The 12,074-nt window shown below is 42.6% G+C and overlaps 1 protein-coding gene across 1 annotated transcript in view; it reads left to right on the top strand.

Moving 5' to 3' along the window:
• Positions 1-12,074, top strand: part of LOC124711183 (aminopeptidase N) — a 318,231-nt gene that overhangs the window by 221,524 nt on the left and 84,633 nt on the right. The window lies entirely within an intron of this gene.

Here is a 12,074-nt window from a genome sequence, read left to right as displayed (position 1 = left end):
TCGGAATAAACTAGAAAAGTCACAAAATACATGAAATTGGAATGAATGCAATCCCATTTTTCAATGTGATCAAAGATTTTATTTAAGTACAAACATGAACCACTATTTATTACACAGAAAATTTGTATCCATTTACTTACGTATCCATTTACTTAAGTGTCCCTTACCTTTCTCCTTGTATCGTCTAATATAGCTTTTTCTACAATGACTTGCTTGTTTTACGTCACTGTGAAGTGACTGATATTTCAGCAGCTACGATACCGGCTTTCTATCACTTGACGTTTTCACGAAAGACTGACATCAGCCAACGTTTCAGGGAAAAACTCAAGATAGATGTACATAAAGTGAATCTTAAAGCTCATCACTCATCATCAAACTGTGAAACTCTTGAACTTTTCCAGTGTGTTGAGGCAACAGAAATATCATGTTTAGCTTATTATTGCCTAAGAACTTAGTAGCAACCTACTTGAATGGTAACCAGTCTTCCCTCTCTACTCGAACTTTAGGTAATGCTGTATAAATTGTTCCATTAGACTCAACTTGGTACGTGTAAATAGAAGCAAACTTTTTTCGGATTCATAAGGTTCTTGCGGAAAAAAGAGAACTAGATGAAATTTATATCTGTAAAACCAGTGAAAAGCGGTTCGTAAATATCGACTGTTAAATGTAAAGAATGGTGGGTATGCGGCTTTTTGTCATCATATTAGAATGTGGACAAGAATGGTCACATACGAGGGTTGACCAGAAAGTAACTTCTGATCGGTCGCTAAATGGAAACCAGAACGAAAATCAGAAACATTTTATTTGCAAGAGTTAGCTTCGCTTTCCAGATACTTTTCTACACAGTCGCCGCTCCGATTTAGACATTTGTCGGAGCGTTATACTAAATTTCCAACACCTTCGTCATAGAAGGCAGCAGCCTGTGTTTTCCAATAATTCTCTACGCTGGTCTATAGCGCGTAGCCTGCGCCCAAGTGTTGTCTTCGTTTCCAGCGTTTCATGTGAACAGAGATGATACTCAGGACGAGCCAATTAGGGCTGTGTTGTGGGTGATTGAACACTTCCCATCGAAAAGGCTGCAGGAGCGTCTTCACTGCCCCTGCAGAGTGCGGCGAAAATTGCCATGAAGAAGGAACTGCGTGGCAGTTGTGTTAGGTGGGCTGCGTTCATTAAGGCGAAGCCTCTCAACGGGCCACCATACTTCGCGGAAGACATCGTTGTTCTAGGCACCTTTACTAGCTCACAGTGCGCTCACAACTGAAAAGAGCGCCTTGATGCGATCGACGGTCATACTAGAGACACTATCCAACACATCTGTGGAAAGCTTCATCGGGTTTTCACTGTGGTGTCCATTTCGCGACTGATCGGAACTTACTTTCTGGACAACCCCCGTATTTCCACTCTCTGCAACTATCGACAGGCTACACTGTGTTGATTTATGAAAAATGGTGTGAGTACATGATGGCTACTGTTGTCTAACGTAACTGGAACTTCAAGAAAAGATCGGAACATAGAATTTCAAGAGGAGGTGCACATGCAACTTGTCACCGTCTTTCGGGCTTTGAGAAAGTTCGAATAATAGTTGGGAGGAATATGGCAGCATTATGCCGACAGTTCGCTTTGTCAGTTCATGCGGATTTCCGCCTGGAGGCTGGGATGAAAGTATGCGGCTTGCCTTCGCGTCCCAGGCCTGCTATAGGGTTGCCAAAGCATTTAGGGGGTGAACTGCAGTTCGGGTTCTTCCATTATCATTTCGGACTTTGAGAAAGATCAAATTCTTGGTATGAGGAACATGGAAACATTGTAAAGACAGATCGCGCACACAGTTGGCTGTGGTGGCGTAATGTACTCTGGACAAAAGTGTGGTAAGAAGACTCCTTCGAGAAGCACTATGGCAGGAGAAGGTCATAGGGGTGTTCGCTTGGCTCTGATGAAAAAACTGATGACAGCAGCTGAAATACGACCAGATGCTACATGCAGCATCTCACCACGAGGCGTGGGAAGCGGATCACAGAAAATTGGACTGAGTAGTGGAATTGCCACTACCATTTACAGCTAACGCTGTGCTATAGACAACAGAGAGTTGCATTGTGTGGAGCCAGAGCCAACTGAGTCACTGACTACAATTCTGCGATTTTCAACGATGGGTTTCGCTTGTATTAGTGACGATAAATCAGTGTCACTGTTTTCGTTGACGATCTGGTGAAAGATCAAAGGAAGCAGCGTTTCTCGAGACCCATACATCTTCGACTCCTGGAATCATGGTGTGGTGAGATATTGGATATGACAACAGAACTTATTTGGTAATACTTGAAGGGATTTTGATTGTTCGTCGGTATGTGACAACCATGATTAACCCTGTTGCCATATCACTGGGCATATTTCAGCAGAATAATGCGTTGTTCCACACCGCAGTTCACATCACAAACACCTCGAGGAAAGTACGGATTCCTGATCGGGTCGTCAGACCCAACAATTTATCGTCCACAGAACATCTCAAGGATACTGGGGGAGGACGTATACTTTGATACCAGCCTCCAGCTGCAGTTCACGAACTGACGCAGCATGTGTTTCAAGAATGGGAAGAAATTCCTCAAAGTATCTTTTGAAGCTGTGTTCTTCCATGCCACAACGAATAGAAGAATGTATTCGTGACCGTGAGATCACGCCTCATGCTACCATTATCGATGGACTTCAGTGCTGAATGAAATGTATGTTCAACCGTTATGTGATGAACTTCACAACGTTTGATAAGTATCCGACTGGTGCTTCATGCGTAACACTTTCTTTTCCCGTCAATTTAAGCACAAGACCACGCTCATCCGTATGCATGTAGATATTTTACGCTAAACGCCATTAACAACTCAGATGCCGATGGGAGGTCAAATGTTTGATATGCGAGCGACGCACAATTTTTTGGTCATTGAGAAATAAAAACTCCGGCCACACTTGCACATGAATTACTAGTTGTTATTTAATCACGAATCACTGACGATTACATCGAGGGCGGTCCCAATCCATTACATCTGCTAGCTGTCCTGCGTTACCGCACAGTAATAACTATGGCACAGGCCTCCTTTGTAGTTTCAGGGTAGCGTCCTAATCTTGCAGCCGCACACACACACACACACACACACACACACACACACACACACACACACACACACAAACCCAATATTTGCGTAACGTAAAGCTTTTCTCGAAAGAAAGGTAATATGAGTCATCATCTTTTGATAAGAGTATGGCATACTAGCAGGCCGTGCCTCGTTTTTGTAGCCTCTGAAGATAAAAGATCGAAATCCCTATCAGAAAGAATGGACCTGCTTTTTCCGGATATAAACAAATGACACGCTCTTCAGGATGCCGTGTGCCCCTGTACCTGAGTGTTCATCCTGTCTTACTGCCTCGCGAAGGACCGGAGTTCGATTTCAGATGCTACCACAAATTTTTTCCTTTGTTGAAGGACCCGATAGGGGACGTACCCTGAATCGCGAGGAAATTTAAATAATTATTAGGGATGTAAGTGGCATCAGTGCTGCGAAATATCTGGCATAACGGGAGAACTGTACGCAAACCAAATACTTCTCCATAAAGGTAAACCTGTCCTGAACTCGAAGGTTGGTTTGAATAGCGTACTGCTTTACTAGGCATGGTCCTGTTGTAGGTTATACGAGATGTGACTATAAATAACGGGACTATTGCCGTAAAATATTTTATTTCAGAAACGTACCTATTTACCTATTGTCACTCTCAATATATTCCCCTCTTCTATCCCTACAAATCTCCATGCGAATTTCTGATTGGTGGAAACAGTGCTGAAGGTCTTCCTCTGTAAGCTTCTTGATAATGCATGCCGCTTTTTCTTTCGCTACTTCAACGGATTGAGATCTTCTTTCTTTTAATGCAGATTCACCTTGGGAAATACACTGCGCAACAATGTTAAAGGATCGTTTCTTCGAAATCCCATAATTTTCTTCTGTTCCCGCGCTTAAGTTTGAAATTTGGCTGAAACGTACCTACAACGTTCCTCTGTAATGGTGCTGACAGTAAGGTGTCGACACATGGGGAAAAAAACCACAGCTCAGAAGTTCACGAGAGCTTCATTTAATGACGTTACACTGGCGCCAAATTTCACCACAATTCTTCCCAACGCCAGTGTGGGCGTCTCGCGCTATGGAAAGGTCTTCACAGCCACTCTTACCCACATTTCACCCCTTCTTCTGCCGCCTATGCAATGCAGACCAGAACCGCAGCACCCAGCGTCGAAATCACCCAGTTTTCTTATGGGTGGCCGAAAGTAACATTTCACAGACACGAAAGGTGGTGGGGCGTTGATTCCCACGCATTTCGGCGTCGAAAACGACGGTTTGCAATGCGATGAGTAACAGGATGACGTTCTGGACAGGGTTCGACACTGCTGCCACTCCTTGGACGTTTCAACCCTACTCTAAGGACATTGTGGGGCTGCAACCTCACTAAATCTGATCTGACCCGATTAAAGTTTAATACGACCGCAAGTTTTCTATCTGATGTGCGGGGTGGAACCACTAGGGACCTATCAAAACCCATCAACGAAATCTGAGCATGTTCTGAAACAGTGAAGGCGTTTTATACTTTCTCAGCTGTTCTGTTTCTCGCTCTCCTGTGGCGTGATCACTGTGAGGGAGCGAGGGGAGTGGGGAGAGGGGGTTGGGTGCGACATTATCATATCATATGCGTGAATAAAGGTGGGAATTTAAGGAGATGGGACCTGGATAAACTGACAGGAACAGGGAGAGCATTAGGGAACGATTGACCAGAATGGGAGAAAGAAATACAGTAGAAGAAGAATGTGTAGCTTTCAGAGATGAAATACCGAAGGCAGCAGAGAATCAAGTAGGTAAAAAGACAAGAACTAATAGAAATCCTTGGGTAACAAAATAGATATTGAATTTAATTGATGAAAGGAGAAAATACAAAAATGCAATAAATGAAGTAGGCAAAAAGGAATACAAACCTCCCAAAAATGAGATCGACAGGAAGTGAAAAATGGTTCAAATGATTCAAATGGCTCTGAGCAGTATGGGACTTAACAGCTGAGGTCATCAGTCCCGTAGAACTTAGAACTACTTAAACGTAACTAAACTAAGGACAGCACACTCACCCATGCCCGAGGCACGATTCGAACTTGCGACCGTAGCGGTCACGCGATGCCAGACTGAAGCGCCTAGAACCGCTCGGCCACACCAGTCGGCTGCAAAATGGATAAGCAGGGATGGCTAGAGGACAAATGTAAGGACGTAGAGAAGTATATCACTAGCGGTAAGACAGATACTGCCTAAAGTAAACTTAATGAGACCTTTGGAGAAAAGAGAACCACTTGCATGAATATCAAGAGCTCAGATGGAAACCCAGTTCTAAGTAAAGAAGGGAAAACAGAAAGTTGGAAGGAGTATATAGAGGGTCTATACAAGGGCGATGTTCTTGAGGGCAATATTATGGAAATGGAAGAGGATGTAGATGAATATTAAAAGGGAGATATGATACTACGTGAAGATTTTGACAGAGCACTGAAAGACCTAAGTCGAAACAAGGCCCCGGGAGTAGACAACATCCCATTAGAACTAATAACAGCCTTGGGAGAGCCACCCCTGACAAAACTCTACCATCTGGTGAGCAAGATGTATGAGACAGGCGAAATGCCCTCAGACTTCAAGAAGAACATAATAATTCAAATCCCAAAGAAAGCAGGTGTTGACAGATGTGAAAATTACCGAACTATCAATTTAATAAGCCACAGCTGCAAAATAGTAACACGAATTCTATACAGACGAATGGAAAAACTAGTAGAAGCCGACCTCGGGGAAGATCAGTTTGGAATCCGTAGAAATATTGGAACACGTGAGGCAATACTGACCCTACGACTTATCTTAGGAAATAGATTAAGGAAAGGCAAACCTACGTTTTTATCATTTGTAGACTTAGAGAAAGCTTTTGAGAATGTAACTGGAATACTCTCTTTCAAATTCTTAAGATTGCAGGGGTCAAATACAGGGAACGAAAGGCTATTTACAATTTGTACAGAAACCAGATGGCAGCTATAGGAGTCGAGGGGCATGAAAGGGTAGCAGTGATTGATAAAGGAGGGATGTTATTTAATCTGTATATTGAGCAAGCAGTAAAGAAAACAAAAGAAAAATTCGGAGTGGGAATTAAAATCCATAGAGAGGAAATAAAAACTTTTAGGTTCGCCGATGACATCGTAATTCTGTCAGACACACCAAAGGACACAGAAGAGCAGTTGAACGGAATGATCTTGAAAGGAGGATATAAGATGAACATCAACAAACGCAAAACGAGGATAATGGAATATAGTCGAATTAAATCGGGTGATACGAGGGAATTAGATTAGGAAATGAGACACTTAAAGTAGTAAAGGAGTTTTACTATTTGGGGAGCAAAATAACTGATGATGGTCGAAGTAGAGAGGATATAAAATGTAGACTGACAATGGCAAGGAAAGCGTTTCTGAAGAAGAGAGTTTTGTTAACATAGAGTACATATTTAAGTGTCAGAAAGTCGTTTCTGAAAGTATTTGTATGGAGTGTAGCCATGTATGGAAGTGAAACGTGGACGATAAATAGTTTAGAGAAGAAGACAATAGAAGCTTTCGAAAAGTGGTGCTACAGGAGAATGCTGAAGATTAGATGGGTAGATCACATAACTAATGAGGAGATATTGAATAGAACTGGGGAGAAGAGAAATTTGTGGCACAACTTGACAACTTGATCGGTTGGTAGGACATATTCTGAGGCATCTAGGGATCACGAATTTAGTATTGGAGGGCAGCGTGGAGGGTAAAAATCGTAGAGGGAGACCAAGAGATGAATACACTAAACAGATTCAGAAGAATGTAGGTTACAGTAGGTATTGGGAGATGAAGAAGCTTGCACAGGATAGTGTAGCATGGAAAGCTGCACCAAACCAATCTCTGGACAGAAGACCAGAACAACAACATGGGTGAAGAAAACGGCGACGGATCCCTCTAAGAACCCCGTTCGACAACACCCTCTGTAGCATCCACGCTTCTTTGTTGAGCACCTTAAAAATGTACCTGTGGCAAACATAGACATCACTTTAGTTTCTCGGCTGCTCTAGCACCTGAAGGTAGGCAAACCGTACCTAAAGGTGTGTTAAAGATGTTACTTAACCGTCAGGTGCCAATGTAAGATCATTAATCCATCCTGAAGCTCTCCTGATCTTGTGAATTGTCACCCTTTTTTTTTCGACACGTTGCTGCCTGAAGCGTCGCTGGGCCCAAGGGTGACGTCGCAGGTCGCCATGCTTTTTTACCATTACAGAGGAAGTTTGTAGTCACCTTTGAGCCAAACTTCAAACTTATGCGCGGCAATGGGAGACAATGATGGGCTTTCGAAAAAGTTATCCATTAATTTTGTTGCGCAATGTAGATAAATGTCGCATGCTGCTAGCTAAGGCGAATAAGATGGTTGGTCCAGCAATGGAATGCTGTACTGCGCTAGAAACCTCTTGCAGACTATGCGGTATGAGCCGGTGCGTTGTCGTTTATCGCTAATTAAAATTTTAAGTTTCTGAGTTAAAAATAATCAATTGCCACCTCATCTGCTGTACGTAATTTCAAGAATAATTCAAAGCCGTGTCAAATGTTGCTCTATTTTTATTTTATTTCATTTTTTTTCTTTTCTTTTCAGAAGAGCAGCTTGCGCTTGTCAGTTGCTAGTCCATTTGTCTATTTCTCTCTCTTTATTTGGCAGTGGAAAAGCGGACAAAAATCGATTTCGTATCTTTCCCTCAGATCAGAAGTAAGTAGGTTTTTATTAATTACTCTGATTGCTTTCGAGCAATTAAATCTATCTTTGCTAAAATAGTCCTCAAGCTGGTCGGTGGAACACCCCATTGTCCATTTCTCAATCTTCGCGTGGCTGTACAAATTCGGACAAAATTCTGTTGTGTAATATTTAGGCAGTCTTATTTTCGTTCCGCATTTGACCAAAAAAAGGGCGTCAACTGATTCTGTGAGTAGTTTATGTACCGTGGATGAAACATGGGACCACTAATTCACGTCAGAAACGAAACGCGAAAATTGTGGTTGGAACACGATGCAACTCCACTCAAAAAATGAAGACAACTTCATCTGCGATTCTTTACATTGATTACTAGATGGGAACAGATGTGAATTGAGTATAAATTCCTAAGTAGTGTTTAAATTACAGATTGCTACAACATCCACGTCGTTGATCAGATTCTCCACCCCATAATTTCTATCTATTTTCACAATTAAAGCAAGTTGTTACTAGGCATATTTTGAGTCCAGCTACAGAATTATGGCGGGTTTAGATGAATATTTCGCTAGAGAAAGTGTCGAAAAATAGCTTCATATTTTTAAATAAAACAGTTCTATCCCTATTTCAGGGCGAGCAAGTTTCTCCTCGCAATCGTATGAGCTATATATCCTTCACTCAGGACTATAGCTGTAATTCATCAATAGCTGCAAACGAAGGAAAAATCAGAAAACGCTTTGTGAAGTACGTAATTGAGTTACCTCGCGGCGTAGTCCATATTCGGTTCTCACGCATTAATCGAATTTTCTCTGGAAATGCCTCCTATAGCGAATATGACTGTCACATGTCTCCGTTTCACTTCTCTAATTTGTTGTTCATTAGAAAGGGCTTTGACAGGCTTTGTATGGGGCTGCTGTGTAGCTCCATACGCAGGAAATAATAGCTGCGACAAGAATAAAATTTCTAGCGTCTTTAATGTTGGGTGTACTCCATAACACATAATTTTTCTACACGTACTGCAAATAATTGAGTAAACAGACAACGAGAAAAAGAGAAGACACTGGCAACGGTAGAGTGCTATAGTAAAAATAGTGAAGCGACCGTTTGTAAAAGAGTCCAGTTTCAAGAGATATTGTATGATGTCACGCAGTGTAGATAATTTTAGGCAACGATATTAAAATTTTCGCGTCTGAGTGTACTTTAAAAAATAACGAACGCACAGTCTTCGTTGAGGAACACAACTTTTATCTGCCCAAGCTACAAAAAAATGTAAGTTGATATTTTTGAACTTGAATTGAAGGGGTCAGTGGGAAAAGGTCTATCCCATTTTGTGTTACTGCGAGTTCTACGTTCGGTTAAATTCGATACGCAGTTTATATAGTAGGCAGTATTTTCTAGTATTACATGTGGAACTACTTGTTGCTTGCATGTCACGCCTTCTAAAACTCAACAGGTAGGTGATGACGTGAATCCTTACTTAGTCCTTTCTCCCACCCACCGTTCCAATAATAAAGAAAACGTGGCAGTAAAATGTAAAACAGGAGGCATAATCTGTTAACTTAGCGTCGCCTTAATACGATCAGAAGTGGTAGGATTGATTAAAAATTGTCTCCAAAAATAATTATTTCAGCTCTTACCGAAACTGCAGTTTCTCTGTCCTTAGTAGAAAATATTCTGTTGAGTGGAAATAAAAGCTTAATTCGACCTTCCCGAAAGACTGGTAACAGACAACAGGCGTCTAGAATCCGATCAGCAAATTACCTACAGCATCTCAAGCCTTTGACTACACTGGAAATGAACAACTGTTGGACTGCCTTAAAACTTGTAATATCCACAATAAATATCAATCCAATTTCCGAAAACACCATAGTGCAGGTACTGCGTCAACAAAACTGGCTGATGACATTAAACATGCCGTGAACAGACGTGAGGTGAGCATCATCAGTTAGCCTACTTGAGCGAAGAGTTAATACACAGCCTACTCGAGCAAACCTTTTAGTATAATTGATTTAGGTATATTGCTTACGGGATTGAAGCAGCTGAATTACTGTCACGGTGCAATATGTTGCTCGGCACCTACGTTACGCAGAGGTGTCAACTCACCATCTGTGTATTCGACATACCATCGTGGACACATGAGCGTTCAGAATTCCCTCAGTCTTCCGTCTTTGGTTCAAATAGTTCAAATGGTTCTGAGCATTATGGGACTTAGCTTCTAAGGTCATCAGTCCCCTAGAACTTAGAACTACTTAAACCTAACTAATCTAAAGACATCACAAACATCCATGCCCGAGGCAGGATTCGAACCTGCGATCGTAGCGGTCTCGCGGTTCCAGACTGTAGCGCCTAGAACCGCACGGCCACCCCGGCCGGCCTTTGGTCCACCCTTCGCTTTTACTATAGCTTGAACTCTGTTGGGGACACTTTCAACTAGGTGTCTCAATGTCTGTGGAGGAATGGCCGACCATTCCTCCTCATGAGCCGAAACATGATAAGGTCGTGATGTTGAATATCGGTGTCTGGAGCGAAGTGACTTTCTAGCTCATCCCAGCGGTATTCCATTGGATTTGTGTCAGAACTTTTGGCAGGCCAGTCCGTTTCCGGAATATTATCGTGCACAAAACATTGCGTCACGCTTGCTACATTTATGACAGGGTACATTGTCATGCTGATATAGCTATCGTCTGCGAATTGTTCCTCTACTGTATATAATACACAAAGCTATAAAATGTGTTCGTGTCCTTCCACATTTAGCATTTTCTTAAGGGCTGTAAGGAGACCATATACTCCAGCCACGGAAAACACCCCCATACCATAACGCCACCTCTTCCACACTTGACTGCTGGCACTATATAAGGTGGCAGGTAACATTCTCCACGCATTCGCCAAACCAAAACACTTACATCGAATTGGCGCAGGGTATTAGCGTGGTTCATCACTGGACGTCACTCATTTCCAGTCTGTCCCGTGACATTGCTCTATAGCCCACTTCAAGCATAGCTTACCACTGACTACAGAACTGGGTGGCTTATGAGGAGCTGCTCGACCACTTCACTCCATTCTTTTCAACTCCCTACGCACACAGTCATTGTGCTGGCTGGACTGCTGATAGCTCTCTGGAACTCATGAGTGATTGCTTCTGCTTATTTCATGAGACCTTTTTACAACCACCCTCCACAATGTTCGACGGTCCCTATCCGTCCGCGCATGTGTTCCTGCTCTAGGTTTAACTGTGACTGATCCTTCGTGTTTCCACTTTACAATCACATCACCAACAGGCGACTCTGGCAGCTTTAGATGAAATATGCCTGATAGATTCGTTACTCCGATGACATGCAATGACTACTCTACGTTCGAAGTCATTGAGCTCTCCTGAGCGACCCATTCTGCTTTTTCTGCATATCTAGCGACAACACAGTCCTCCACGCCTCCTTTTATACTGGCGGGTCCGTGTCTAGTGACATCTAGTGATCAATTCTGCATTACATGCTGATGCCTGGCTACTTTTGATCAGATTGTGAAAATGTTCCAGTTGAACTCCAACAACCTAACTCACTTTAAGCCATCTTCCACACTGATGATTAATTTTTTAACGTGTTCTATAGTAACTTTACGTGTCTCTCTTGCACATCAAGGCACCAATTAATCGCCGAAAAATGTCATTACTTTTCTTTCGATTTCACTGTCCAACTTCCTGCATGCACTTGAAACCACATTTCAAGCCGACAATTAATTCTTATTGTAACATCTTGGGCTGTCGGGTGTTCTGCACAACCCAAGATGTCATTAGATCGCCGATAAAGCCTGAAGAATTACAATTCTTATTGTCCTTTAGTGTAAGTTGTGACGTCTTGCCCACTCGTCTCGTATTGGATGCCTAAGGGATGCTGCGTTCTCGGAATGCTGTACAACAATTCAAGCAAATGACATTACTAGTTTTATTTCAGTAAAGCAGATTGACAATACTTAACTTTGAAACAACAATGGTGTCGCAAGCGATGGGCGACATGCAGCATAAATCCGACTCCTTTGCCATATACAATATTCATGCAAGTTTGACACACAGCTTGTGGATCACTAGTAACCGCTACCGTAGCACTCTCTGCTAGGCCTGTCCGTATACTGCCCCGATACTGAGCGGCCGAGGGGGCCAGGAGCGGCACTTCTGTTCTCCTCTTGTAGAGGCCACTCGTGTTGTGGTGCGGTTCTAATCAGCGCACCATTGGCCGATGTCGTTTCACAACCTTCTCTTCTCTTGCGTTCTTCATCTTCGTT

The sequence above is a fragment of the Schistocerca piceifrons genome, chromosome 8 (genome assembly GCF_021461385.2).
Source record: "Schistocerca piceifrons isolate TAMUIC-IGC-003096 chromosome 8, iqSchPice1.1, whole genome shotgun sequence".
Taxonomy (NCBI): Eukaryota; Metazoa; Arthropoda; class Insecta; order Orthoptera; family Acrididae; genus Schistocerca; species Schistocerca piceifrons.
Note: the sequence above shows the minus strand (reverse complement) of the source record. Positions and strands in the feature narration are given on the sequence as shown.